Raw genomic sequence first — 9,169 nt, 5'->3', positions numbered from 1 at the left:
CCCAGTATTGTGCAACCATCATCAAATGTCCCAAGAAATCAACTGACTTTGTGGAAAAAAACAGGGTCATCCTCATTAGGGGCATAGATATTACATAGGTTAACTTTCTTTCCATTTATTACAGATTCAATACAGACAACCCTCCCTTCTTCATCTTTGTGCTCCTTAATTAGTACAAATTTCAATTTCTTATGCACAAGTATTGCGATGCCTCGTTTCTTACAATCAAATGAGCTATGAAAAACATGGCCCACCCAGCCCTTTCAGAGTTTCATTGCCTCTGAGTCTTTCATGTGTGTCTCCTGTAAGAGCACCACATCTGCCTGCCTTGATTTAAGATAGAGCAGACACTTTTTCAACTTAGTGGGATTCTGTGTCCCATTTATGTTCCAGGATATTACTCTAATGACTGTTATTACTCTGTATAGCCATAGACACAGTGCTCCATCATGGTGTACTGCCGCCACCCACCAGTAGGGACAAAGGGGAAAAGTAAAATAAAACAAAAGGAAAAGTATTACATTTTTGCTAAAGATAGAAAATGTACGTAAGTTGTTCAACTCAAACACACTCAAATATGAACATACCCTTGAACCTAGGGTAAACAACACTACCACCCTTTCTTCAACCACAATCCCCTACTAAATCTGTCCATCCAGCGCTGTGGGGGAAACCCCTCCCTTGATCTGGTCCATGAGGCGCTGATCCAATTGCTATCATACCATTCTCCTAATCCCAATATTTAAGCCCAGCATTAACAGAAATAGTCCATACATGTAAAGCAAAGTCTCAAAAGGAAATAGAAAAAAGTAAATTAAAATAAAATAAACACATCTATAAACTATAGCCTAGGCCTGCTCAGTATATGTCACATTCTTGTTATTTTGATAAGTAATTACAAAAAATAATGGTGGCAAGTCTGAAAAGAATTTTGAAAATGCCTGGCATTAGATAGCAAAAGAAAAAAATTCAAAAGAAACTGATTGGCTCCCAATAACACCCCCCAGCAATGAATAGCATATAGGCTATTCTGGCTACTGAAAGATCTGTCATCTGTAGAATATGCATCTGCATTAAGAAGCCTACCCACTGTCAGTCAGAGCCTTTCGTCTCCTTATTGAGGAACAGCAGCACCTTCTTGTGATCTTGAAAAGTAATTTTCTTCCCCTTCCAAGTAAAGAAAAGTTTTGCTGTGTAGGCAAATGTGAATCGAATCTCAAGGGCGTGATGCTTTTCTTGGACGTCAGTGAATCTCCTCTTCTCAGCAGCCGCTTTTGTTGCGTCAGGAAAAAAAATGATAATTTGGACCCTTTCTATTCCAATGCAGTTCTGCTCTTGTATTTCCCCTAACCAGCAGTCATCACTCGTTCCCTCTCCAGTAGAGAATGAAATCTCATAATGACCGGTCGCTGGGGGGAATCTTCATTCGTCAGTGGTGTTCCCGATTGATGCAGCTCATTCTCAATATGTGTACTTAGAATTGAGAAACAGCCATTGCCAGCTAGCTTCATTCCCAGAACGTCATCAATGAGCTGATGATGGGCTATCTCTCTCAGATTCTCGCCGTCACTTTCCTTTAGTCCAATCAGCTGCAAATTTAGTTGTCTGTCCCTATTTTCTGCATTTTGCAGGACTCTTTCCAACTCATCATAATGCTTAGATCTTTTCTGTAATTCAGTGGTCAGTCTGGTATTTTCAGTTTCCAAGTCCATAATTCGACCGTCTGCCTCATCTAGTCTGTCATATATGGCCATAATGTCCATGCTAGTTTTAGCTTGTGCTGACTTATATTATACTGCACTTTACACGTCGTTGTAATGTAAATTATAGGCTTTAACTATAGAATGTACATGAAAATAGGAGAATCTTTGGGGAGGAAAATTCTAGGTAGCCATCTCCTTCAGTGGTCCCACTTGATCCCCTTGCCTTGAGAACATTAAAAAATATTAGCTTTTGCAATGGATTACAGAGAGACAAGACTGTTTATGCCAGGAAGTTGGAAAAATAAATGAGCTAACAGGATCAGTTGTTTACCTATTCTGACATTCAAATTAATGTGCAGTTGCAAAAATAACTAGTTAAGCTAGCTAACTTAGACTTTTTTTCAACTTAGACTTTATTGTCATTCAGTATACAACAAGTGCACAAAGAACAAAATTCCGTTGCAGTTTGCTCAGCAGACTTAAAATATAAGTAAATATACAAATATAAGTATGTCAAAATGTAAAGAAGCAAAAATGGAATAAAGTGCAAGTAGTGTAAAATAGTAAAAGTGAACAGCGTTAACAGTAGTGCAAAACATAGTTTGTATATAATAAGAAAGTAGTTGAAGAGGTAATAAGTGGCATATTTTTATTGAGAATTCAGCAGTCTGATGACCTGGTAACACAGCTAACATATGCTAGCTATGTAACATACAAGAAACATCCACGTTATAGTGGTTTATGCATTCTGTGACAAAATATTTCACCACACTGACTTTACATGTAGGAGGATAACTTCCTCACATATTTATTTGTCCTGTTTTAGTCACAGTGATGCTCCGCACACATATTCCATAATACTGAATGATAATAACTGGTACAAGCCTTTAGTTAGCCTTCCTTGTATGGCTGTGGTAAAGTTTCCATCTGTCTGTAATGAAATGCATTTCTTTGCATTGAACGCCAGGAGAAACAGTCTGTATATTATATAAATTTAGATGCACAAGGTATAAAATAAACACTATATTGTGTTTGTATTTCTTCATATCAATCACAGCCGTCTGGGGCGGTGCCTAGCCCAGGATGTGTTGATGGTGTCCCAGCAAAATAGTAAATGGGGAAATTACACTGTCATTACAAAGGATTAATCAGAGAGAAAAAATAGCAGGAATTCCAAACTGCATGTGTCACAACTTTAGCGAAAATTGTCATTTTCATTGCGCAGGTTGCTGTTTGGAGGTTGTGTCCTGTGGTGAAGGGGATCTTACAAATGAAAACATGCACACAGCGGATGAGGAGAAGGACAAAGCTGTGTGGTCTTATAGCTGAATGTTGCATCTCGTGAGTCAGCCTCACAAATGAGTAATTGTGCAGAATTTAGAGAAATTCTCTTAAGCCAATTCAAAACTCAATGTCTCCAGTTTTAGTTGTCGTAAATGTGGGGGTAGTCTCACTTTTCCAGCACACAATAGTAGAACATAATAGGGCTGGATGCACCTCATTGTCATTCTGCTATAGGAGAAAATAAGTACTCTGGCTTGTTTAATTTCTTTAAACCAATCTCAGTCGTCATTGGCATGGCTAAATGAAGGCTTCTCAAAATAGTGACAATTGGGTTGAATGGTTTTGGTGGAACCAGCATTTAAATGAGTAATCCACTGAATAAACTAGCAGGGCTGCCTTATTGCATGATCCAAATTCTCCAAAAAAAAGTTACGTTTTTAGCGCAGTAGGTCACTGCGTGGAAGTTCTTGTTGTTTGCAGAAGCTAAGAAAATGGTAATACAACAACACCAAATGGAAAAGAGGAAGTTGTCGAAAATGAGCGGCCAATAGCAGGCTTAAACCTGCATCATAAACCTGGTGAATAGGATTGCAGAGAAAGTGTAAAAAAAATCCTATTTATTGTTCAAAAAACCTTGAGTATGTATTAATATTTTAATAGTGATGTGTCCATTAGATACCCTGCTATGGACCAAAGTGTTGCTGATGGCTACAGTTAGATGATGGTGAAGTGAAAATCAGTTGCTCTTCCTCTAGGGACAATGAATATCAGCAGAAAATCCCACCCAGTGTTCTTCAAGATATCAAAGCAATAAATCATCAAACCCACTGAAGCCACATTGATTTTGAACTTAACTGTCAAATTTTAATCCTCATGTCCAAATGAAGATTTTGCCAAATTTAAATAAATCCTCTCCAGACATTTAACAGTGATCATTGTGCTGCTAGACATTTGTGTGCAACGTTGTCATAACTAGCATTTAAATTCCTGAGTAATGACCTAAAGCAATTAGTCCATCTTTAAGTCCAAGTGAACTTTGTACCAGATTTGAAAAAATTCCTTCAAGCTGTTCACGAGAATCAATTGGATTATCAGCCTGCAAACATTATGCCAACAGTCTCAGTTGCCATCAGCTCAGAGGCATTTGAATTTACCTCAAGAAAACCTTGAACAATGACAAATATTTTAATGGATATGTGCTCATTTGTTTTCAGTATATGTTGCCTTGAACTGAAATGTTGCTCAGGGGCACGGTTAGATGATGCTGCAGAGATCTTCCTCTGGGGACAAAGCAAATCAGCAACAAATCCCACCCAATGTTCTTCAAGGTATCGAAGCAATAAATCATCAAACCCACTGAAGCCACATTGACTTTGAGCTTTAACTGCTAAATTCTAATCTGTTCATACTTGAGTTCAAGTCAACATTTGTGCCAAATTTGAATAAAACCTCTCCAGACATTTAACAGAGCTTGCTATCCTATAGTTGGGTGAAATGTTGTCATAATTAGCATTTAAACTCTTGAGTAATGACCAAAAACAATCAGCCCATCCTTAAGTTCGTGCCAAATTTGAAGAAATTCCCTCAAGGTAAACACCTTGAATCGATTGAGCTGTCAATCTGCAAACATTTTGCCAACAGTCCCAGTTGTCATCAGCTCAGAGGCATACATTAAAAAAAAACCTGATCTATCTCCAGAAAACCTTGAATATTGACAAATACTTTTAATGGACATATGTCCATTTGTTTTCAGTATATGTTGTCATTAACTTAAGTGTTGCTCAGGAGTGAATCTCTAACTGTTCTTCTCTGTATCTAAGTTTTGGATCATCAGACCAGCTGACCTCACCAGCTTTCTGATGCTTGCTGGGTAAAATTAAAATATATGGACGTTGGCATCCAGCAGCTAGAGCTGAATTCCAAGGCGGTATAGATTTGTGTTGGTGAGCCAGCAGCAATGCTGAGATCAGTGAAAACAAACGAGATCCTCCACATGTTGCTCGTATAATTTGTTCTCTCCTTTTACGGCTCTTCGTGGCTCACATGTGTGGACAAGAGAAATGTCAGAGATCTGTCTTCACTGAGAAAAGGAAAAGACCCCTGACGTCAAGTTTGAGTTCTTTTTAAAAAGCCTAGATCACCTTTATGTTTGTTTTCTGTTTAGGTTGGTGCTATTGAATGTCCATTTCTATTGTAAATCACATGCTGTAACAGAAAATTAACAAAACACTGAGTTAAATCAGCAGGGATTAGGTTAAGATCCATCAGTTACATTAATTCTGCCCAGCTGGGATTTAACTTTGTCATTCAGGATCTTTTAATTTTCAGTTCCTGAATCTGCAAAAAACCTGCTGAATCTCTGACATTTCATGGAAATAAACATGAAATGCGATTCTTGCGGCAGTGAGACGATCCGACTGGTTCATTCATGACCAGCAGGTGTCTTATTTGCTGAGTCTGAGGAAAAAGGATGTTATCCTCTGGAATATTAGTGTCACGGCTGTAAAATAAAGGACTTAATGGAGAGACAAAGAAAAGGAGAAGTTCAGTGGAAACCCAGCAGAGAACATCTGGCAGCCTGAGCGTGTAAATCTGTAATAATCTGTTCCTGCAGGTTTTAAAGAGGAAATTAAATCTCTTTTTCTGCTCCATAGAACAAGATCATTATAGTTCATATGCTGGAGACGGAACCCAAAGTGCAGAGTAAATCTAAGCAGGTTTTCAGTCTGGAGAAGTCTCAGTCTGCACACTACAAAAACAAGTCAAGTTTGTCTTAAGTTGAAACAAAGAAAAATAACAGTTGTCTCACTGGCCACTTTATGAGGTCTACCTGTGAAATCATATCTTTTTATTATTTTGAATTACTACATTTCAAACCATCAGGGCCCTTCTGCTCGACCATTTTTTCTTGTTTTAAGTTATATTTGAAGAACCATTTTGAAACTCTGTTCTACTTGGATTAAAATATCCAGCAATACTTTTGCTTTTCTTGTACAGCTTATCAAATCTGCTCAATCACTTATGAAAGAAAATTACTTTTTTGTTTTTGTTAACAAGTATTTCAAAGGAAAAAAGTATTCTATATGTTGGTATTATTCTAACACTCAGATAAATTTGGTTCAGAAAATATCACTAGTTGACTTCAGCTTCATCAGTTTTTTATGTTAATTTGTGCTCAGAGATGGGACTTTTCATGACAGCTTCAATTTTATTTACATTTCCTCTCATCCATAATCACAAAGTATTGTATCTGCTTGTCCAATTCTGCATATTTGGAATTAGTGACACAATGAGAAACATGCAAAAAAAAATTATGGTGAAAGTGAGTCAACAGGCAATTTAAAAGAAATGTATTTGATATATCAAACTGAAGTTCCTCAAATATCTGTATCAATGTCTATATTTTGTGTTCTAAAAATTTCAGGCAAATCTTAAACGGTCGAGCAGAAATTGTTAAATAAAAAATGGATGATTTGAGATGGAAAGACAACTTAAACATTTTCTGATAATGGACTATTATTTTGTATTTTATGGTTACAATATTTAATTCTTTAAAATTACACTAATAACGTACAGTGATGTAAAAATGACTGCAAAGGGCACAAAATTACCACAATTAAATGCAAAATGATCACACAGAGACTCAAAACAACTGCAAAAAGACAAAAAAAATTATGCATTTGACTCATCTACAAGACTCTATCAGAGGACTTCCGGTGACTGGCTGGATAAGATGGCGGCTTAGAGGTCTCGCTCTTGCCCCGACTTCCCAATTTGGACATTTATCTCCCACTGAACTTGGTTTACTTTTTTGTCTCGACATTTTTCTCAACTGATGGGAACAAAATGACTGATTGTGCAATTTGTCGTGTTGTGCTGTTTATGCCTTGTTGAGCAATAAAAAAAGTTGATCACAAAAAAAATTATGCATTTAAATACAAAGAGATTTAAAAATGACCACAATGAGAGAGAAAATGACTGCCAAGGCACGAAAAATGATGCAAAACGACAGCAAAGAGACACATAATGACCTCAAAGACACACAAAATTGCTACAGACAGAGTGCAAACAGACACAGAATGACCACACAGTCATGTAAATGGACTGCAAAAACACTGAGACACAAAATGCCTCCAGACACAAAAAATGGTGAATGATATAAAGCATCCACAAATAGACACACATTAGCAAGTAACGTGAACATCGTCAAATTTGTGGAGGATTTGTTTTTGGTCATAACTCTAGAATTTACGTGCAAATTGTCACACAAATGTCTCACAGGATAAAACGATGAAGTGATGATGTTTAATATCCAAAAGATCAATAGTCAACTTCACTATGATGTTATAAGCTTCTGTACAAGCACTTTCCTGGCTGTTATTTATCACCATAACTCAGAAACAGGCAGAAAGATGGATATAAACTGTGACATTTTGCATCAGGCTCTAATTATTGTAATGAAGTTTTCATTTTTGTTTCTTCTAACAGAGCTGTAGACTTTTAATTCACTGTTTTGTGCACAAATGTACAACCACATGACATTGAAACTCTTTAAAACTACTTCTGTTTATTTCTTCCTGCCTCTCTGTCCTTCATATAATGACTTGTTGGAAAAGAGCGACTCAGAAACTCGGGATGCTGAAATATCATTTTAGTTGGGGGAATGAATTTTTCATCTGAGGCCTGAGAGATGGACGATAACACACAAACATGGCTGCCGTCATGTCCCGCTGTGTCTATCAGTCAGTCAGTTGCATCCGATGGTATTAGTGACCTGAATGAAGTTCTTCATCCAGCTCCCTCTGTTCAGCATTGCAGTCAAAAGTTCTTTGCCTTCCAGACCAGTGTCTTCTTTCTATATCATGTGCTGTGTTGGTGTAGCCTCCAAGATATAGGAAATCGTCAACCTTTTCGATTTCAGACCCATCTAGTGCATGCAATGTCTCTTCAGATGTTAGATTAAGGTGCATGAATTTCATCTTTCCAGCATTCAGGAAGAGTCCAATCAGTCTTGTTTCTCCCTCTACCCGATGCAGAAGGTCTTGTGATTCACTGAGAGTGTTTTCCAGAAGGGCAATGTCATCTGCAAATACAAGTTCTGAAAGGACTTCTTCAGGGTGTCTTCTACTTTGACGACACTTTAGGGTCAGGCCATCAGGCAAGATTGCATTCTTCAGTGCATATTCTAAGCCGATGATGAAGAGGAAAGGTGCGAAAGGGTCTCGCTGTGTCTATAAATGACTTATTCGGGAAAAGACAAACTGTTCTCTGCGGTTTATAACAGTGACTGTAAACCTGCTTCCACCAGTTTCCATTTAAAACAGTGATCAGTGAGCAGTGATCTCACACTGGAGTCGCACTGATGCTGAAATCTGAATAAAATGAAACTTTGGATGGACAAGTTTGTTAGATTTCTCTTTATAAAAGCAAAAACAGATAAAAACAGTGGTTTATCACTTTAAAATGCAAACAAACAGGAGAGAGAAGCTTAGTTTGGAGTAAAAGTTAATATTTTGGAGACGTTTTTGATAAGATTATGGCAGGTTCATGTTTATTTCTGACCTACACTGATTAAAATTAATTTATGTTAACGCACTGAAATAAAAAGATTATCATGTTAATTTTGTGTAAGTTAAAAAAATTAGTTAATTTAAAGGTTTGATAAAAGGTCTAAATTGTGAGCCATAGTCAGAATCATGAAAAAAGGTAAAACTAAATTAAAAATGTAACTATAAATCGTGACATGGAATTGAAATTACGAGTTAAAGTGGAAAAACAACAAAAAAATATTCACTTTCTTATTCACATAAAAAACATGCTAGGAGGCTTTGAAAAAATATAGAAAAAAAATTCATCCTGATTTAAAAAACAGCCAAATATATTATCAAAATGTCAAAATTAGAAGACAAAAGGCTAAATTTTAAGGCTAAAACATAAAAATTTTGAGGAAAAACAACTAAATAGTTGAAAAAAGTTTCCATCTGGATGAATAATAACATCGTGATCCTGCAAAACTAAAGTTGCTGGCCAGATTAAAAGTATTCAGTTCGAGGCCCAGAAACAGTTTTTGTAAGGATTTGGAAGGTTTAAAGCTGCAAAAACAAACATTTATTGGGTTATTTCTGTGCATGAAATTAGGCTGCTATTGTACTATAATTATGACATTAAATACCATCAGTATT

This window comes from Amphiprion ocellaris, chromosome 15, assembly GCF_022539595.1.
Source record: "Amphiprion ocellaris isolate individual 3 ecotype Okinawa chromosome 15, ASM2253959v1, whole genome shotgun sequence".
NCBI lineage: Eukaryota > Metazoa > Chordata > Actinopteri > Pomacentridae > Amphiprion > Amphiprion ocellaris.
Note: the sequence above shows the minus strand (reverse complement) of the source record.